The sequence below is a fragment of the Ornithorhynchus anatinus genome, chromosome 17, assembly GCF_004115215.2.
Source record: "Ornithorhynchus anatinus isolate Pmale09 chromosome 17, mOrnAna1.pri.v4, whole genome shotgun sequence".
NCBI lineage: Eukaryota > Metazoa > Chordata > Mammalia > Monotremata > Ornithorhynchidae > Ornithorhynchus > Ornithorhynchus anatinus.
The window spans coordinates 18315729-18335854 of NC_041744.1; the positions used below are offsets into that span (position 1 = coordinate 18315729).

At 47.5% G+C, this 20126-nt stretch overlaps 2 long non-coding RNA genes across 2 annotated transcripts; one reads left to right on the forward strand and one right to left on the reverse strand.

The window, feature by feature from the left end:
• The first annotated feature begins 1931 nt into the window (after positions 1-1931).
• LOC114817922 lies at positions 1932-14890 on the forward strand. Its single transcript, XR_003765761.1, has 3 exons — positions 1932-2316; positions 5361-5492; positions 14330-14890. It is a non-coding gene; the product is annotated as an uncharacterized LOC114817922 (long non-coding RNA).
• On the reverse strand, positions 10092-19350 carry LOC103170189. Its single transcript, XR_003765757.2, has 5 exons — positions 19213-19350; positions 15706-15848; positions 12786-13577; positions 12458-12639; positions 10092-10305 (listed from the first exon to the last, which is right to left on the reverse strand). It is a non-coding gene; the product is annotated as an uncharacterized LOC103170189 (long non-coding RNA).
• Between the last annotated feature and the right edge of the window lie 776 nt (positions 19351-20126).

Here is a 20126-nt window from a genome sequence, read left to right on the forward strand (position 1 = left end):
CAGGCCTGGGAGTCAGAGGACCTGGGTTCTAATCCTGGCTTCGCCACCTTGGAGGGATCACTTCACTTCTCCGGGCCTCATTTCCTTCATCGGCAAACTGGGGATTCAATGCCTGTTGTCCCTCGCCCTGGGACTTTGGGCTCTATGTGGGACGACACTGTCTGACCTGATCATCTCGTATCTCCCCCGGTGCTTCCCTGTCGTTGGACACAATCCCCGCCCCCCGTGGGGCTCACGGTCTCCATCACCATTCTCCAGATGAGGTAAATGAGGCCCAGAGAAGTGAAGTGACTGGCCCAAGGTCATACAGCAGATAAGTGGCAGATTAGAACTCAGGTCCTTCTGACTCCCAGGCCCTATCCATTGCTTTTTTTTTACCCCAGGGGACCCCAGGATGGAACATGGGGGGTGGACAAAAGTCAGCCACGGGGACTTTTCAGACCAGTGGGTCGGTCAACAGGGATGACCGGGGGGCCGGACCAGATCGGGGGTTTCGGCAATTTTCCGGCACCGTAAAGTAGCAAAAACTGGTGAGTGGGTGGACACGGAGCTAAAGGAATTGGCTCTTAAGACGTCCTTTCCAGCAGCGTCTTTTCGCCTTCCACTTTCTAACCCAGGAGGTCGGCCGAAGGTTGCTCCAGTGTGCTTTTCTTGTAACTTGGCATTCTTCAGACTGCAGGATCAGACAGTCATTCGTATTTATTGAGCGCTTAATGTGTGCATAACGCTGTACTAAGCGCTTGGGAGGGTCCAACAGAACAATAAACAGACACAATGAACTTACGATCTAGAAGGGGGACAAGCGGTGGATTAGATAGATGTTGGAGGGGAGGCTTGGGAGCCGGGGCACCCGGTTTCTAATTCCTGCTCTGAATCTTGCCTATGGTGTGACCTTGGGCAAGTCACGTCACTTCTCTGGCCGTCTCCTTTTTTTCTTTGGAAAATGGGGGCTCAGTAGTGATTCTTTTCCTCTTTAGGGGAAAGCAGTGTGGCCTAGTGGAAAGAGCTCGGCCTTGGGAGTCAGAGGTCATGGGTTCGAATCCCGGATCCGCCACTTGTCAGCTCTGTGACTGTGGGCAAGTCGCTTCACTTCTCGGTCCCTCAGTTCCCTCACCTGTCAAATGGGGACGAAGACTGTGAGCCCCACGTGGGATGGCCCGAGAACCCTGTATCTCCCCCAGCGCTTAGAACAGTGCTCTGCACATAGTAAGCGCTTAACAAATGCCAACATTATTATTGTTATTATGGGCCCGGGAGTCAGGACACCTGAGTTCTAATCCTGGCTCTGCCACTTGTCTGCTATGTGACCTTGGGTAAGTTCGGAGGTCCTTGAGGCCGGGAGGCAGGAACTGAACATTTTTGTAGAAAAAGCATCTCCCTCAATCTGCCACCAAATCCTGTCAGTTCAACTTTTACGCCAGCATTAAGATCTGCTCTCTCCTCTCCATACAAACAGGTACCACATGAATCGGAGCACTAATCCTTTCCCTCCCTGAGAAATTTATCAGCCTCCTCACTGACCTCCCAGCCTCCTGTTTCTCCCAACTCCAGTCCATACGTCACTCTCCCGCCCGGATCACTTTTCTAGGATAACGTTCGGTCTCGTCTCCCCACTCTTCGAGAACCTCCAGTTGGCCCGTCCTCCTCATGGAGCAGAAACTTTTCATCGTCGGATTTTAAGCGCTCAATTACCCCGCCCCATTCCTGCCTCACCTTGCTACTCTCCTACCACATCCCAGCCCACACGCTTCACTCCTCCTGCACCAACCCGCTCAACTCTTCCTTCACCTCATCCATCTCGGCGCCGACCTCTTGTCCGTCCACCACCTCCGGCCCGGAACGGCCTCCATCTTCATAGCCGACAGACGTTCGCTCTCTCCCCCTTCGAAGCCTTGTTGAAGGCCCATCTCCTCCAAGAGGCCTTCCCCGACCGAGCCCTCATCTCCTCCTCTCCCACTCCCTTTTGCATTGCCTTGATTTGCTCCCTTTATTCACCTCCCCGTTCCACCCCACATCACTCGCGTCCATATCGGTGATTTATTTACGTTCATTAATGTAAGCTCATAGTGGACGGGGAATCTGTTCTGCTGGGATACTGTACTCTCTCCCAACCACTCAGCGCAGCGCTCAGTACCTGCGATGGACTGATAGATCTCGAACCCCTATTTTACAGATGAGGAGACGGAGGCCCGGAGAAGCGAAGCGACTTGCTCGAGGTCACACGGTGGGGCAAGCGGCCGAGCGGGGATGAGAACCCAGGACCCCGGACTCTCTCCAGGGCGGGGATGCGACGGGGAAAGCCGTGAGGGTCTGTGAGTGAGGGTCTCTGTGGGTACGTTCTCCTCCGGACGAAGCGTGGACCACTAGATGGTGGTAGAAACTATGTCTTCGGCCCGGGAGACCGCAAGGCCTCCCTCTTCCCGGGGGCGGCCGTGAAATCCCGTCCTATTTAATCCCGCCCGCGATCCTAAATCCTGAAAGCCGTGTGCAGAGGCCCGGCTCGGGGACCACCTCACCAACGTCCCTCCTTCCGACTTCTCGACTCCGGATTTCCCGGCGGACTCGGCCCCGTTATCTCCTCAGGCCGTGGGCTACAGAGTGGCCTTGGTAGAGAAGGAGCGGGGCTCAGAGAAAAGAGCACGGGCTGGGGAGCCAGAGGTCGTGGGTTCTAATCCCGGCTCTGCCACTGGTCAGCTCTGTGACCTTGGGCCCGTCACTTTACTTCTCTGGACCTCAGTTCCCTCATCTGTAAAATGGGGGTGAACACTGTGAGCACCGCATGCGATAATCTGATGACCTTGTATCTACCTCGGCGCTTAGAACAGCGCACGGCCCGTAGTAAGCGCTTTACAAATACCACCATTATTAGCAGGGTGGCTCAGTGGAAAGAGCACAGGCTTTGGAGTCAGAGGTCATGAGTTAAAATCCCAGCTCTGCCACTTGTCAGCTGTGTGACTGTGGGCAAGTCACTTAACTACTCTGTGCCTCAGTTACCTCATCTGTAAAATGGGGATTAAGACGGTGAGCCCCATGTGGGACAACCTGATTCCCCTGTGTCTACCCCAGTGCTTAGAACAGTGCTCTGCACATAGCGCTTAACAAATACCAATATTATTACTATTATTATTATTATTACAGCGCTCTGCACATGGTCAGCACTCAGTCGATTGGACTGTGCCCGACCTGATCTTGTACCTACCGCTTAACATAGTGTCGGGCACCTCGTCAGCGCTTAAAAAATCATAAGTCCGGGAACGCCGGGGTCCATGTGGGGACTTGGAAAGGCAGGCCCCGGGATAGGGAGGGCCCGGGCCGGCCCGGCCCGCGGCTCTGGGGTCTCAGTCTGCCGGTCCCTCTCAGGGCTCCGGATGTAGAGACGGGTTTAGTTGGGGAGGCCTCCCGGAGAAGATGTGATTTTAATACGGATTTGAATCTGGGGAGAGCGGCCATCTGTCGGAAATGAAGGGGGAGGAAGTTCAGGTCCGGAGGTGGGTCGCGAGCGAGAGGTTGGCCGGGAGATAGATGAGATGGAGGTACGGTGAGCAGGTTGGCGTTAGAGGAGAGGAGTGTGCGGGCGAAGTGAGAGGTAGGAGGGGGTGAGTTGTAAAATGGGGATTAAAACTGTGAGCCTTATGCGGGACGGGGACTGTGTCCAACCCGATTAGCTCATATCTACCTCGGAGTTAAGTGCCTAACAAACAGCGCTTAACAAATACCATCGTTATTATTGTTCTTATTACCCTCACACTTTCCAATGGCCCCTTCCCCATGGCTCTTCAAACCCACCCGGACACAGTAAGTAAGCAAGCGCTTAACCAATACCATCGTTATTATTGTTCTTATTACCCTCACACTTTCCAATGGCCCCTTCCCCATGGCTCTTCAAACCCACCCGGACACAGTAAGTAAGCAAGCGCTTAACCAATACCATCGTTATTATTGTTCTTATTACCCTCACACTTTCCAATGGCCCCTTCCCCATGGCTCTTCAAACCCACCCGGACACAGTAAGTAAGCAAGCGCTTAACCAATACCATCGTTATTATTGTTCTTATTACCCTCACACTTTCCAATGGCCCCTTCCCCATGGCTCTTCAAACCCACCCGGACACAGTAAGTAAGCAAGCGCTTAACCAATACCATCCTTATTATTGTTCTTATTACCCTCACACTTTCCAATGGCCCCTTCCCCATGGCTCTTCAAACCCACCCGGACACAGTAAGTAAGTAAGCGCTTAACAAATACCATCGTTATTATTGTTCTTATTACCCTCACACTTTCCAATGGCCCCTTCCCCATGGCTCTTCAAACCCACCCAGACACATCCCATCCTAAACCCCGCCCCACCTTTAATCCCACTGGTTCTAGCACCATCGCTCTCCAAGCATTTGCCTGTGCTCCTTGCTCCCAAGAGGGAGCAAATGCCAGGGGAATCCCGGCAGGTAAAGAACGGGAAGGAGGAGACCTTCCCACAGACACACGACTCCTCTGTCGGAAAATAAATATCAGAGGTTCTTTGACGTCCCCTTAATATGCCGAGCCCGCAGAAGACCTGGTTCTGTCCCTTCGATGTGGCCTTGGGCAAATCACTTCACTTTTCTGGGCCTCAGTTACCTCACCTGAAAATGGGGCTTGAGACTCAGCCCCGTATGAGGACAGGGACTGTGTTCAGTCTGATTACCTCGTGATAATAATAATGTTGGGATTTGTTAAGCGCTTACTATGTGCAGAGCACTGTTCTAAGCGCCGCGGTAGATATAGGGTCATCAGGTGGTCCCACGTGAGGCTCACAGTCTTCACCCCCCATTTTACAGACGATGGAACTGAGGCCCAGAGAAGTACAGCTGACAGGTGGCAGAGCTGGGATTTGACCCATGACCTCTGGCTCCCAAGCCCGTGCTCTTTCCACTGAGCCACGCTGCTTCTCTCGTATCGATCCCAGCGTTCAGAACAGTGCTTGGCACATAATAAGCGCTTAACAGACACCATAATAATAATAATGATAAATGTCTAAATTGGGGATAAAGCCTGTGTGCCCTGTAGGGGAGATGGATGGGCTCCATCCTGATTTTCTGGTATCTATATCCCAGGGCTCAGCAAATATTCCTCTTTTAAAAAAAAGATATTTTTCTCTTCGTATCCGTCACAGCCCTACCTTACCTCATTCTTTGAAAACAAAAGTATTCTTAATTTTTCCCCCCCACATACAGAGCATTTTACTTGGCGCTAGACCCAGGCAGTTAGGTAACGCATCGCTTATGTCGAAGCAGGGATACATGTAACATTTATACAGTCCCTTCTTTTATTTTATGCAGATGCTCACCTACACCATCTAATTTCGCTCTCTCTATGTCCCCAGGCTTCTTCCCTCTGGAGGACCGACGCGGGCGAGAGGAAAGGTCACGGTGCCCAGAAGCCAACGGCGTCAGGATCTTCAAAGCATCCATAATTTCACGTGGGGGATCGGGGCCCACCGCCTGGCCGTGCCGAGGTACGATCCTTTACCTTACTCCAACGAAAACCCCTCTGCTTTTGTGAAGTTTGATTTTGACTTTACCGTTTGAGGTTAATTAAGCACAACCGCAATCAACTACAACAAAGAAGACCGCAGGAGAAGTTAAGAACGGTAAGGACTTCCTTGCGTCCGTCTTTCTCCCGCTTTCTTTTTTTTCACTCTCTCTTTCATTCTCTTTTTCTCTTCCTGAACTCTTGAATTCTCAATTTCTCACTCCTTTCTCTGTTTACCTCTTTCTTCTTTCCTTTTCTCACTCTTTCTACCTTCGTTTCATTTGTCTTTCATTTTTATGCTTTCCCTTTCATTATTTCTCACAACTTCTTTCTTTTTCCTTCCCTCTTTCTCCTTTCCTTGTCATCTTTTCTCTAGGAGATGCTAGACTGTAAGCCCGTCAAAGGGCAGGGACTGTCTCGATCTGTTACCGATTTGTCCATTCCAAGCGCTTAGTACAGTGCTCTGCACATAGTAAGCGCTCAATAAATACTATTGAATGAATGAATCTCTTCCCTCTTCAAGTTCTCTCTTTAAGAGAAAAAATGGGGGATGAAAATAAGATGGAGCCACTTCCCTCTTGAGGCCTGATGCAAGCTGGAGGAAAGGTCGGGCTGGCTTCTAGGCCCACCGGTGTTAGAATCTTAATTTCACGTGTGAGATCGGGACCTTGTCACCACCTTGCCATGCCAAGGCTCAACCCTTCGCCCTACTCCAGCGATAACCCCTCTAATTTTGTAAAGTTATATTTTTGATTTTACTGCTGAATGTAATGAGACTAAAAATCAATTAAGACAAATGACAGCAGTGATTGTCTCTCTTTCTCCCTATCGCTCTTTTATGCTTGTTTTGTATTTCTTTTATTGTTTCTTTTGCTCTTTTTCTCTTCTTTCTGTCCCTTTGATTCTATCCCTTTCTCTCTCTCTGCCTCCTTCTCTTTTTTCACTTTCTTCTCCCTCTCTCATGCTGTATTGCTTGCTTGCTTTGTTTCTCTCATTTTTCTCTTGTTTCTATTTTCTTCTTTCATTTTCTCCCTCTTTCCTCCCATCCTTCTCACTCTTTCTTGCTCTTTCTCCATTTTTTTTTCACTTTCTCTCCCTCTTTCTTTCACTCTATTTCTTCCTTTGTTTCTTCTTTTCTGCCTTTCTATCTTCCTTCCTTTTCCCCCTTTCTACCTCTGTCACTTTCCTTCTTTCTCCCTCTCTCTTCCCCCTTTCCTTCTTGCTGCTTTCTCTCATTTTCCTCTTGTTTCCATTTTCTTCTTTCACTTTCTCCCTCTTTCCTCCCGTCCCTCTCACTTTTTCTTGCTTTCTCCATTTTTCTTTTTTCACTTTCTGTTCCTCTTTCTTTCACTCTATTTCTTCCTTTGTTTCTTCTTTTCTGCCTTTCTATCTTCCTTTTCTACCTCTGTCACTTTCCTTCTTTCTCCCTCTCTCTTCCCCCTTCTCTCACGCTGTATTACTTGCTTGCTTTGTTTCTCTCATTTTTCTCTTGTTTCCATTTTCTTCTTTCGCTTTCTCCCTCTTTCCTCCTGTCCCTCTCACTCTTTCTCCATTTTTCTTTTTTCACTCTTTCTTCCTTTGTTTCTTCTTTTCTGCCTTTCTATCTTTTCTACCTCTGTCACTTTCCTTCTTTCTCCCTCTCTCTTCCCCCTTTCCTTCTTGCTGCTTTCTCTTTTTCTTCTCCCTCTCTCATGCTGTATTACTTGCTTGCTTGCTTTCTCTCATTTTCCTCTTGTTTCCATTTTCTTCTTTCACTTTCTCCCTCTTTCCTCCTGTCCCTCTCACTTTTTCTTGCTTTCTCCATTTTTCTTTTTTCATTGTCTGTTCCTCTTTCTTTCACTCTATTTCTTCCTTTGTTTCTTCTTTTCTGCCTATCTTCCTTTTCTACCTCTGTCACTTTCCTTCTTTCTCCCTCTCTCTTCCCCCTTCTCTCTCCTTCTTGCTGCTTTCTCTTTTTCTTCTCCCTCTCTCACGCTGTATTACTTGCTTGCTTTCTCTCATTTTCCTCCCGTCCCTCTCACTCTTTCTTGCTGTTTTTCCATTTTTCTTTTTTCACTTTCTCTCCCTCTTTCTTTCACTCTATTTCTTCTTTTCTGCCTTTCTATCTTCCTTTCTTTTTCCCCTTTCTACCTCTGTCACTTTCCTTCTTTCTCCCTCTCTCTTCCCCCTTCTCACTTTCCTTCTTGCTGCTTTCTCTTTTTCTTCTCCCTCTCATGCTGTATTACTTGCTTGCTTTGTTTCTCTCATTTTTCCTCTTGTTTCTATTTTCTTCTTTCACTTTCTCCCTCTTTCTCCATTTTTCTTTTTTCACTTTCACTCTTTCTTCCTTTGTTTCTTCTTTTCTGCCTTTCTATCTTCCTTTTCTACCTCTGTCACTTTCCTTCTTTCTCCCTTTCTCTTCTCCCTCTCTCATGCTGTATTGCTTGGTTTCTCTCATTCTTCTCTCACTTTCTCCCTCTTTCCCCACTCTCTCCCTCTTTCTTTCACTCTATTTCTTCCTTTGTTTCTTCTTTTCTACCTCTGTCACTTTCCCTCTTCCCCCCTTTCCTCCTGTCCATCTTTCTCCTTTTCTGACATATGTGTCAGGACACATGTGTCAGAAATGACGTGTGGTGGAAACAGCATGGGTGTCGGAGGAAAAAAGGGTGAAGAGAAAGGGGTAGAAAGTGGGAAAAGAAGAGAGGCAAGAAAAAACAAAAGAGAGAGAGAAAGTAAAAAAAGAGAAAAAGAGTGGAGGAAAAAGATGACAGTGAAAGAATAAAAGAGAGGGAGGTGAGTAAAGAGGGAGAAAGTGAAAGAAGGAAGATAGGGAAAGAATGAAAGTGACGAAAAGACGAAAGATGACAGAAACAAGGCAAGCAAGTAATCAAGCACAAGAGGGAAAAGAGGTAGAAAGTGGAAAAAGAAAGGAAGAGGGAAAGGCAAGAAAAAACAAAGGAAGAAATAGAGTCAAAGAAAAGGGAAAGGTAAAACAAAAGAAATGGAGAAAGAATGAGAAGACAGAGAGGTAAAGAGAGTGCAGGAAGAGAGAAGGAAAAAGGGAGAAACTGAAAGAAGAAAAATAGACAAGAGAAAGATGAGAGAAACAAAGCAAGCAAGTCATCAAGCATGAGAGAGGGAGAGAAAAAAGAGAAGGGGGAAGACAGAGCAAAAGAATGGGAGGAGAGAGAGAGGGACAGGAAAAAGAAAGGAAGACAGAAAGGCAAGAAAAAACAAAGGAAGAAATAGAGTTAAAGAAAACAGGAAAGTTAAAAAAAAAAAAAGAAATGGAGAAAGAATGAGAAGACCTAGAGGTAAATAGAGTGCAGGAAGAGAGAAAGAAAAAGGGAGAAACTGAAAGAAGAAAAATAGACAAGAGAAAGATAAGGGAAGAGAAAGGGAAAGAAGGAAAGTGACAGAAAGAAGAGAAAAGAAAGATGAGAGGAACAAAGCAAGCAAGTCATCAAGCATGAGAGAGGAAGAGAAAGTGGCAAGAAGCAACGTGAAAAAAGAGAAGGGGGAAGACAGAGCAAAAGAAAGGGAAAGAAGGAAAGTGACAGAGGTAGAAAGTGAAAAAGAAAGAAAGAAATAGAGTGAAAGAGGGAGACAAAGTGAAGAAAGAATGGGAGGAGAGAGAGAAAGAGTGCAGGAAGACAGAAAGGTAAAGAAGAGAGAAAGTAAAAGAATAAAACAGAGAGGAAAACAAAGAGCAAGAAAGAGTGAGAGAGGGACAGGAAAAATAGACACAAGAGAAAGGTGAGGGAAATAAAGTAATCAACCATGAGCGAGACAGAGAAAAAAGCAAGAAGGAAAGTGAAAAAAGAGGGGGGAAGAGAGATAAGGGAAAGAAAAAAATGACAGAGGTAGAAAGTGGAAAAAGAAAGGAAGACAGAAAGGCAAGAAAAAACAAAGGAAGAAATAGAGTTAAAGAAAAAGGGAAAGTTAAAAAAAAAAGAAATGGAGAAAGAATGAGAAGACCTAGAGGTAAACAGAGTGCAGGAAGAGAGAAAGAAAAAGGGAGAAACTGAAAGAAGAAAAACAGACAAGAGAAAGAGGAGAGAATCAAAGGAAGTTATCAAGCATGTGAGAGGGAGAAAGCAGCAAGAAGGAAAGTGAGAAAAGAGAAGGGGGAAGAGAGAGAAAGAAGGAAAGTGACAGAGGTAGAAAAGGGAAAAAGAAAGGAAGATAGAAAGACAGAAAAGAAGAAACCAAGGAAGAAATAGAGTGAAAGAAAGGGGGAGAGTAAGTGAAAAAAGAAAAATGAAGAAAGAATGAGAAGAGAGAAGGAAGTGAAAGAATAAGAGAGAGAGGAAAACAATGAACAAGAAAGAGTGAGAGGGACGAGAGGAAAGAGGGAGAAAGTGAAAGAAGAAAAAAGAAACGAGAAAAATGAGAGAAACAAAGCAAGCAAGCTAGTAATAAAGCACGGGCGAGGAAAGAAAAAAAGCAAGAAGGAAAGTGAAATAAGAGAAGGAGGCAGAGAGAGAGAGAAAGGGATAGAATGAAAGTGACAGAAAGGAGGAAAAAAATGAAACAAAAAAAGAAAGAAGCACAACACAAGCCTACATGAGCAAGAGGGAGAAAGAAAATCACTTCAGTCTTATTTGTACTCACGGATTTTTAATCTCACTGCATCCAACAGTAAACATAAAACTTTACAAAATCAGAGGGGTTATCGCTGGAGTAGGGCGAAGGATGGCGCCTCGGCAGGGCAAGGTGGTGGGTCCCGATCTCCCGCGTGAAATTAGGATCCTAGCACCGGTGGACCTAGAATCCGGCCCTCCGGCCTGGCTCATCCAATGTAACGTGGACTGCGCCTGTATAGAAAGAATAATAATGTTGGTATTTGTTAAGCGCTTACTATGTGCCGAGCACTGTTCTAAGCGCTGGGGTAGACATAGGGGAATCAGGTTGTCCCACGTGGGGCTCACAGTCTTAATCCCCATTTTACAGATGAGGGAACTGAGGCACCGAGAAGTTAAGTGACTTGCCCAAAGTCACACAGCTGGCAAGTGGCAGAGCCGGGGTTCGAACCCATGACCTCTGACTCCAAAGCCCGTGCTCTTTCCAGTGAGCCACGCTGCTTCTTGTAATGAAAGTGTAATGCAGTGTGTGAATGTGTGTGCCTGAGTGAAATAGGATGGTGTACATGAGCGTCAGCATAAAGTCCAAGAAGAGACCGCATAGGTGTCTCACGTATCCCTGCCTAGAAATAAACAGTGTGTTACCCAAGTGTGTCGGTGTGGGTTGGGCGCTAAGTAAAATGCTCTGTATGGGAAACGGTCCAGAAAGGCTGGTGGCTTGGCCTCTACTCCTGGGTCCGTTCACATGTGGCGTGCGTGTCCCTTAAAAGACACATCTTTCGAATCCCAGCTCTGCCACTTGTCAGCTGTGTGACTGGGGGCAGGTCACTTAACTTCTCTGTGCCTCAGTTCCCTCATCTGTAAAATGGGGATTAAGACTGTGAGCCCCACGTGGGACAACCTGATTCCCCTGTGTCTACCCCAGCGCTTAGAACAGTGCTCTGCACACAGTAAGCGCTTAACAAATACAAACGTCTTTTCTTATTTGTATACACACACACATATACATTTGCAGAGAGCACTTTTCTCTGCTGAAAATCACTACCACCCTTAAGCCTCTCTAACTGAATAAAGCTGAAGAAAAAAAAAAAAACCCAGCCACAAGCCCAATTCACAGGTGCTCACCTTCTTCTACGTGACATCCAGGTAATCTTAATAATAATAATGATGGTATTTGTTTAGCACTTAACTATGTGCAGAGCACTGTTCTGTAGAGACAGGGTCATCAGGTTGTTCCACGTGAGGCCCACAGTCTTAATCCCCATTTTACAGATGAGGGAACTGAGGCCCAGAGAAGTTAAGTGACTTGCCCACGGTCACACAGCAGACAAATGGCAGAGCCGGCATTCGAACCTGTGACTCCCAGGCCCGGGCTCTTACCACAGAGCCACACTGCTTCTCTAATCTTGATGATCCATCAAAGGTATCCGTTAAGTACTTACTGTGTGCAGAGCCCTCGTCTGGGAAACTGCAAGACAATAAATAGTCACAATCCCGGCCCACAACAAGCTCACGGACGTCACTGAAAGCCAACAGACAGCAATACAAATAAATACAATCTTTGAGGTCGGAGGGGAGTGGTCGTCTGTCGGATTGGAGGAGGGAGGGGGTTCCAGGCCAGAGGTAGGACGTAGGCCAGGGTCTGGCAGTGAGACAGGAGAGATGGCGGCACCGTGAGAAGGAAGCAACGAGAGATACCTATCGGATCTCTCGGCCCCTCCGCGTGACGTCCCGAGGGGGACCCCCTGAAGATCAGGGAGGTTTTCCGATCCAATTATTTGATTAAGATCTAATTACACGGAAACCAAAGGCAAGCAAGATCTCCGGCAATTTTACACGGGCATAGCCACGGTAAAAGACGGGACATGTCATAAGTTTCCCCCCCGGCCCCCGGGAACCCAGCAAGGCTCCCTGCTGAGCTTTTAAATCCCACGCACGGGGTGGTCGCTGGCAAACCCACCCTGCACCTGGCACATAGTAAGCGCTGAACAAATACCATAATCCTAATTAAACCCTCAGATCCGTCTCATTCTCTCAATTGTATTTATTGAGCACTTACTGTGTGCAAAGCACCGTACTAAGCTCTTGGGAGATGAGAATAGAACAACAAACGCACCCACCCTGCCCACAATGAGCTCCCAGTTGCCTCTTGGGCTCTCGATGAGATACAAGTTAATCCGGTTGGACACGATCCGTGTCCCATGTAGAGGCTCACGGTCATAATCCCCATTTTACAAATGACCTGAGGCACAGGGAAGTGAAGCAACCAAGTGCTCAATCGATGGTATTTACTGAACACCGACCGTGTGCTGAGCACTGAATTAAGCACCAGGGTAGACACAGAATAATCAAGTCGGAAACGGTCACTGACCCACACCAGACTCACTGTCCAGATCGGAGGGCGAACGGTATCGTGTCTCCGCTCGGAAGAGGAAGAAACCGAGAGCTAAAGTGACTTCCCCAGGGTCACTAGGCTGGCGGAGGCTGGAATTAGAACCCGGGTCCCGCGGCTCCCGCGCCAGGGCTCTTTCCGTTCGGCCGCACCTCTTCCTTAGTTCTACCGAGCCTCTGGAACGGGAGAAAAAAAAAATCAGCGGAGCTAAAAAGACGTCAACACTCCCCTCCGCCCCGAATCCCGGCAGATTTGATCTTCACACGTCTCGCCTAGGTAGAGCTGTCGCTACATTAACAATAGTAATAATTGGTTAATTTACCTGTCGGCCTCATTAATTCTGAAGGAACCGAGCGCCACAGGCGGAGGGATGTTAATTAAGATTTTTCTGCAGGATTGCAAATCCCCCAACGTGATTCATTCCCTCCTTCACGGAGAAGTCGTCGGGGGCGCGATCTCTTGGACACGATGATCGACGCTAGATCTGCACACAAAGGGAAAGGGGGACGAGTCGTTCTGGCCGACGGAAGTCCGTTTGCTCTCGAGTGACTGAACAATCCGCTACGGCGTAAAATCCTCGAAGACACGAAGTGTGGCTTCGATGCTACCGGACTCTCCCAGGGGCTCGATAAATTGTAGCATTCTTTCATTCGTAATTATCGAGTGCTTAACGGGTGCAGAGCACTGTACTGAGCGCTTGGGAGAGTACAGAGGAACTATAGGCACATTCCCTGCCTATAATGAGTTTACATTCTAAAGGAAGCCATAGGAGCGCTGATACAATGCCTTGCGCACAATAAGTGCTCGATAAATACGATCGAAAGAACGGTATTTACTGAGTTCTCCAGACTAGAAGCTCCTCCTAGTGCCTGCCGATTCCTCTCCCAAGCGCTCAGTACAGTGCTCTGCACACAGGAAGCACTCATTAAATACCACTGATGGATCGATTCCTCTTGGATCCGATGCGCAGCAGGGTATTAAGTGCCTAGGATGGTACCGGAGAAACACGAGGTACTTCCCCTGGCAACGCGTAGCTGAAGATCTGAACCTGTTCGCCTTCCTTCCGTGTTGTCCGTGTGCTTTCATCTGGACCCAGTAAACTCCCGGCGAGAGACTGAAGAGGAAGGAAGGAAGGAAGGAAGGGAGAGAAGGAGTGTAGTCTAGTGGACGGAGCCCGGGCCTAGAAGTCAGAGAACCTGGGTTCTAATAATCATAATAATAATAATTATGGTATTTTAAGCACTGGATGGTAAAGCCCTGGAGCGGATACAAGCAAATCGGGTTCAACACGGTCCCTGTTCCACACAGGGCTCACAGCTGCAATCTCCATTTTACAGATGAGGTAACTGAGGCAGAGAAGTTGAGTGACTTTGCCAAGGTCACGCAACAGACAGGTGGAGGAGCTGGGATTAGAACCCATGACCTTCCGACTCCCAGGCCTGTGCTGTATCCGCTAGGCCGTGCTGCTTCTAGTCTCGCCTCTGTTACCTGTCTGCCCTGGGACCTCGGGCAAGTCGCCTCACTTCTCCGTTCCTAGTTAGTTCACTCATCTGTAAAATGGGAATTAAGACTGGGAGCCCCTTGGGGGATAGGGACCTCGTTCAACCCGATTAGCTCGTACCCCGCCCGGCACATAGTACAGTACCCGGCACATAGTACGCACTTTAACGAATGCCATAAAAAAGAAAAATAGAGGGAGCAGGGGAGGGAAGGAGAACAAACATTTAGCTTCTCTGTGCCTCCCTTTCCTCATCTGTAAAATGCAGATGCAATACCTCTTCCCCCTTCCATTTTGAACCATGGTATTTATCTGACTCGAACGTCTGATTTATTCATTCGTCTTTATTATGTGCTTACTTTGTGCAGGGCACTGCATTGATTGGGAAAGAACAATACGACAATAAACGGAGATAATCCCTGCCACGACGAGCTCACGTTCTACCCTGATGGAGGGTAAGCCCTCAAGATGTCCCACCGTCATTACCTTTAATATTCTCTGTCGTGCCTTTCTTTTCTATCGAGGCCGCATACCTCCCCAAATACATTTTTATCAGACCGTTCGCGTTTCTTGAAAACAGAGCAAGGAAACCGTGTCCGATGATTCTCATTCTGGATTTCTGGCTTTTGAGGGATTGTTCTCTGGTTCAATTTCACTTTGTTATGGAACAGTGATTTTTCATCATCTTGCAAATACTACCACGAGACAGTAAGCTCACTGTGGGCAGGGGAAGTGACTTCCAACTCTGGTACATTGTACTCTCCGAAGCGTTCGGTACAGTGTTGTGCACACAGAAAGCTCTCAATGAATCCGATGGACTGATAAATGACAGGAATGAAATTCACTTTGAGCTTATATTTTTCATGTCCCCTTAGTCCTTTGACTACTCGCAGGAAATGGAAAGACAAGAACCGTGAATAGGTCGCGGTTCTGGGATTCAGTAAATTTTTCATTTCTCCCCTTTTACATAAAAACAAATTCACGTTGAGGGATCTCCCTTGCCCACTCGCCACACCGAATCGCCTTTCCCCGACTCCTTCGTCTCTGCCCCTGAATCTTCAGAACCCACCCTCCGGTCAAACTTAAAGATATTTTTTTCCACATATGCGGAGGGGTGGGAAGAAGTGATTCCATTTTCCAGCAAACTGTCAGGTTACATGTCAGCAACTCTGAGAGTTTAAATTGCATCTGTCAGGGAAATTTGTTTCCATCAGTGAAATTCCTGTGAGTCAGGGCTTTCGGCGGTGAAGTAATTATCCGTCAATGATGGGACGATGGAGGGGTATGGTGTGCTGACTGTGGTGGGTAGGACGGGGAAAGAGGGGGAAAGAAGGGCAACCAGTCGACGGCCTCAGCTCACCCCATCTGCCTGGGCTCCTCAAATGTCACCACCTCCGGGTGGCCTTCCCTGATTAATCCCAACCCGGCCAGCACAACGTATATTCACATCGATGCTCCAGAGGCAGTCGGTAATTCATCTACCCACGCCTTTGCTCTTACCAAATGTCGGTCTACTCTGCCTCCTGCTCCCGCCGAATGTAACGTTCATGAGAATAATAATCACGGCATTCGGTAAGCGCTTCTCATGTGTCAAGGACTGTTCTAAGCGCTGGGGGAGATCCAAATGGATCAGGACGGACACAGTCCCTGTCCCACGTGAGGCTCACGGTCTGAGAGAGAACAGGGATTGAATCCCCATTTTAAAGTTGAGGAAACCGAGTCGCAGGGAAGGGAAGGGACTCACCCAAGGTCTCGAAGCTGGCGGGTGGCGGTGCCGGGATTAGAACTCAGGTGCTCTGACTCCCATGCCTGGCTTCTTTCCTCTATGCCATGCTGTTTCCATGTACCCAGTGGAGGTCTGCCTTATCCATTTCATCATAATTTAACCTACCAAGGGGGACAAAGAGCACATTTATTATTTCTACCACCCTCCTGTCAAACCTGAACCGATAGCAGGCTCTCACGGGCCCCATAAAGTGCTCTGTACACAGGAAGGTGTTCAGTACATCCGACTTAAATGAATGCATTCTGCATTTTCCCGACCCGGTGAGAGTAAAACATTTGCTTGGGCTGGCTCACTTATTCCCTAAGTGATTAGTGATTGTTATAATTGCTTAGTGATTGCCAGGAATGGAGAGAGAGAGAAGACAGAGAGGAGAGAAATGGACAGATGAGATGGGAGAAAGAGAGGAGATATGGAGAAGTGAGAACAGAAGGAGAGAAAAGAGAAAGGGGGGAGAAAGAGTAGAGGAGAGATGCAGGGAAGGGATAAAGAGAGAGAGGAAAGAGGCACACAGAAAGGAGACAGGAGAGAGGGAGAGAAGAAAGGGAAAGAGATGGAGAAACAGAGGAGAAAGAGGGAGATTGGAAAGAGGAAGATAGACAAGAAATAGTGGCTACAAAGAAAGAGGAGACAGTAGAAGACCAAGAGAGGAGATTAAAGAAAGAGTAGAGAGAGGAGTGAGTAGGAGCCAGGGAGAGGAAAGAAAAGAGAGAGGAGAGAAGGAAAGGAGAAAGGGAGATGGAGAGAAAATGGGGAGAGAGAGACAGCGAGAGATAAAGATTGGAGAGAGGGAGAAATGAGAGGAGAGAGGAGAGAGAAAAGAGACAGGAGGGTGAGGAGAGATTGGGAAATAGAGGAGAGAAGACAGAGAGAGACAGCAAGAGATATAGAGAGAGTGGAGAGAGGGAGACAGAGAAGTGCCAGGAGAGAGCAGAGGAGAGAAGAAAGACAGAGAGGGGAGATTCGGAGACAGAGAGAAGAGAGAGAAGAGAAGAGAGGAGAAAGCTAGAGGCAGAGAGGAAGAAAGAGTGAGGCTGCTGGTCCTGGAGGACACTGAACCTTTCACATCACCCTGTGACTGCTTTCCCCCCCGACACCATAGTCGACCCAAAAAAGAGAAAAAGCGGGTTTCCGGTTTCGTGATCTCCGTCCGGGAGAGCCGGGGGTGGAGATTCTCCCGGGCCCGGCCCTCTCAGCCCGTAAGGACCAGAAGCAGCCCCTTCGTTGGTAAATAAAAACTGAATGGGGATACAGCTGGGGTCAGAGCGAGCCCCGAGGTCAATCTTTAAGAAAACTAGATCATTTAGAATCATTTTCGGCATGATGAAGCCTTTAGAAAAGAAAAAAAAAACTTGTAAAAGAAATGGAACAGATTTAAATTACCCTCAAATTGCAAAGCTGCAATTTGGCCTCCTCCCCTCCTTTCTTCTTCCCCGGTTCTGACAGAGCAACCCTCCTGATAATATTTTAATAGATAGATTTCCAAGCCAGTTCTTAGCAGAAAGTCAAAAATCCACATTGTGATTCAGATACATTATCGTTTAAACCCCCGGAGCCTTTAATTATCAATCTCTTTTGGCTGAAAATCTGCTTTTTCTATTTTTTCCCCCCTTCCATTAGACGACTGAAAGGGAAACCGGATGAAAGCTGTTATTTAGCGGTATACGGAATTTACACGGCGGCTTTCAAAATTTCAAGTTAAATACATCGGGCGGCCGTGAAACAACTGCAAAAACAGTTTTTAACGGACAGTTATTATATGCTAGTTCTCCGTATTTTGAAGCGCACTATTGTAAGTTTCTATTACGGGTAAACAGTTGAAGAAAATAAATTTAAAATACAGTTAATTTCAGTTTGAAAATGGCAAAATAGTCGGAAAAGGAGACTCCGATACTATGATCAATTCAGCAGGAGTCTTCATCCTTTTGCTCATTTGTAACCTTTGAAATTGTGTGTTGGGGTGGCTCAGTCAAAAGTATAACTTGAAGGCCTACGGTGTCCTGAGGGCAGACTCTCCCCTCAAGGAGTTTACAATTTTTTTTATGGTATTTCTTATGCACTCACTATGTGCCAGACACTGTACTAAGTGCTGAGGTAGATACAAGCAGAGGCAGAACAACTAGAACAAGGCCAGCAGGCCCTAATAATATTAAAGAAAATTGTGATATTTGTTAAGGACTTACTGTGTGCCAGGCATGGTCCTAAGCACTGGGGTGGATATAAGCAAATCAGGTTGGACACAGTCCCTGTCCCACCTGGGGCTCACGGTCTTAACCCCCATTTTACAGATGAAGAAATCGAGGCCCCAAAATTGAGGTGACTCGCCCGACGTCACAGCAGACAAGCAGCGGAACCGGGATTATAACCCAGGTCCTTCCACTTCTAAGGTCTATGATCTCTCCACTAGGCCATGCTCCTTCTCCCATTTATTATTATTAGTAATATTATTGCTATTATTATATTTGATAAGGCCATTCTATGTGTCAAGCCCAGTCCTAAGCACTGGAGTCGATATGCGTGAAGCAGGGTGCACACAATCCCCGTCCCACATGGGGCTCACAACCTAAGTAGGAGGGAGAACAGGGGACTGAGTTACCATTTTGCTGGTGACAAAACTGAGGCCCAGAGAAGTTAACTGTCTTGCCCGAGATCACACAGCGAGTGACTGGCGGAACAGGGGTCATATTTAGGTCCTCTGTAAAATGGGGATTAAGACCGTGAGGCCCTTGTGAACAACTGGATTAGCTTGTAATAATAATAATGATGTTGGTATTTGTTAAGCGCTTACTATGTGCAGAGCACTGTTGTAAGCGCTGGGGTAGATAAAGGGTCATCAGGCTGTCCCACGTGAGGCTCACAGTTAATCCCCATTTTACAGATGAGGGAACTGAGGCACAGCCAAGTTAACTGACTTGCTCACAGTCACACAGCTGACCTACCCCGTGCCTGGCACATACAAAGTGTCCAACAAATAACATACAATAATAATGATAAGATTGGAAAACAGCCCTAAAATGCTACCGTGAACCCAGAACTCGGTCAGTCTCGGAGTAGTGTAAATTCTCCCTCTCTCCAAGGGGGCTTAAAACACTCCCCCGCAGAGACGGCCGGTGACCTTTTACCTCCGTCCAACCGTCCCACCTTAAATACACTACTTGCGAACGTTAGTAACGCGGACCGTAATGGGCCTGTCTTTAACAACGTTAATAATGACTTCATTAATTTTTACAAGAGGGCATTATCGATTCTATTCCCCGTGACATGTTTTATGAGGGTAGGCCCTGATTTATCAATACGGGAGGTGAGAGATGTAACAGGCAGCCCGTGCTGTCAGCAGCTTTCTAAACGTGAGAGGTTTGAGGAGTGGATTTCGTTCAGGAAAAAAAAAAGAAAAAAGAAAATCCATGCGAGTTATAGATCCCGCCTGGGCCCCTTGGGATTGGCACTGTGGAGTGTTTGTTCGCCTACCTATCCGACGGATGGATTCCTTCCCTCCCGAACGGCAGATGATCCATCAAGAGAAGCCGCGAGGATGGAGCCCGGGCCTGGGCTTCAGAAGGACCCGGGTTCTAATCCCGGCTCTGCCCCTTTGCGGCTGTGCGACGTTGGGCGAGTGACTTCACGTCTGTGCCACAGTTACCTCATCTGTAAAATGAGATAAAAATCTGTTAGACGGCACAAGAGCTTACTCCAACGCTCTGCACTCAGCGCTCAATAAGTACCACCGATTGTTTCAAAGCAGGTTAAATCATTTTCTCAATCTTTTTTCGCAGATGGAATGAAAATATTCCCCCTCCCCCCTTTTCTGCTTCTGCTTCTCCAATGATTGTGATCTCTGCCCTCTTTACAGGGGTAAGTTAACATCGCTGCCCACGTGATTTTATATTTTGAAAGACCCTAAAGGGAGGCAGCGTGGCCTAGTGGATAGAGCCCGGCCCTGGGTGTCAGAGGACCTGGGTTCTAATCCCTGCTCTGCCATTTGTCCGCTGTGTGACCTTGGACGAGTCACTTCACTTCTCTGGGCCTCAGTTACCTCATCTGTTAAATGGAGATGAAGAGTGTGAGCCCACGAGGGACATGGACTTGGTGTCCAACTGGTGATCTGGGGTCTACCGCAGCGCTCGGTACGCTTCCCGGGATGTAGTAAGCGCTTAAATTCCATTAAAATAAAACAAATCCAAAGATCTGCACTGTTATCAGGCCACGTAGCTAACTCACTCAGGCTTCTCTGTCCAGTAGGGCATGCCAGTGAAGACATGTAGGACACCGATGTGCCATCTCAGTTCTGGGACCCCGAAACCTGGGAGAAGTGGAGCAAAGAATAATAATACGGTATTTGTTAAGCACTTACTATGTGCTGAGCCCTGGCTAATCAGGTTGTC